Genomic DNA, 711 nt, shown 5'->3' on the forward strand with positions numbered 1-711 from the left:
GACCCCCATCTTCAGGTATCGCATTGCTCCCACCCGACTCAGCTCCCGAACCTCACCCCCGCCCCCCGGCCATCTCTCAAGTTTGTGGCTGGCCAAGGTACCATGCGCAGACACATTGGACTGTGGGAGTGGACGTGAATCGGGACACACCCCTGCCGCTCTGACACACGACCCCCATCTTCAGGTATCGCATTGCTCCCACCCCGACCCTGCTTGCTACCCCCCCAAGCTCTGAACATTGGGACTGGCCTAGGGGCTGTGCGCAGTCGCAGTGGACGGTGGGAGTGGACTTGAATCGGGACACACCCCTGCAAGTCTGACCCACGACCTAAATCTTCAGGTATCGCATTGCTCCCGCCCCAACCCGGCTCGCGACACCCCCCCCAGCTCTGAACTTTGGGACTGGCCTAGGGGCCGTGCGAAGACCCAGTTGATGGTGGGAGTGGACTTGAATCGGGACACATCCCAGCAGCTCTGACCCACGACCCCCATCTTCAGGTATTGCATTGCCCCCCCAACCTGGCTCGCGACCTAGCCCCCGCCAGCTCTGAACTTTGGGACTGGCCCAGGTGCCCTGCGCAGACGCAGTGGATGGTAGGAGTGCACTTGAATTGGGACACAGCCCTGCAGCTCTGACCAACGACCCCCATCTTGAGGTATCGCATTGCTCCCCACCCTCCGCCTGCTCTGAAATTTGGACTGGCCAAGGTG

Source organism: Elephantulus edwardii, unplaced genomic scaffold (assembly GCF_000299155.1).
Source record: "Elephantulus edwardii isolate Elephantulus edwardi_28Jun2011 unplaced genomic scaffold, EleEdw1.0 scaffold00166, whole genome shotgun sequence".
Classification (NCBI taxonomy): Eukaryota; Metazoa; Chordata; class Mammalia; order Macroscelidea; family Macroscelididae; genus Elephantulus; species Elephantulus edwardii.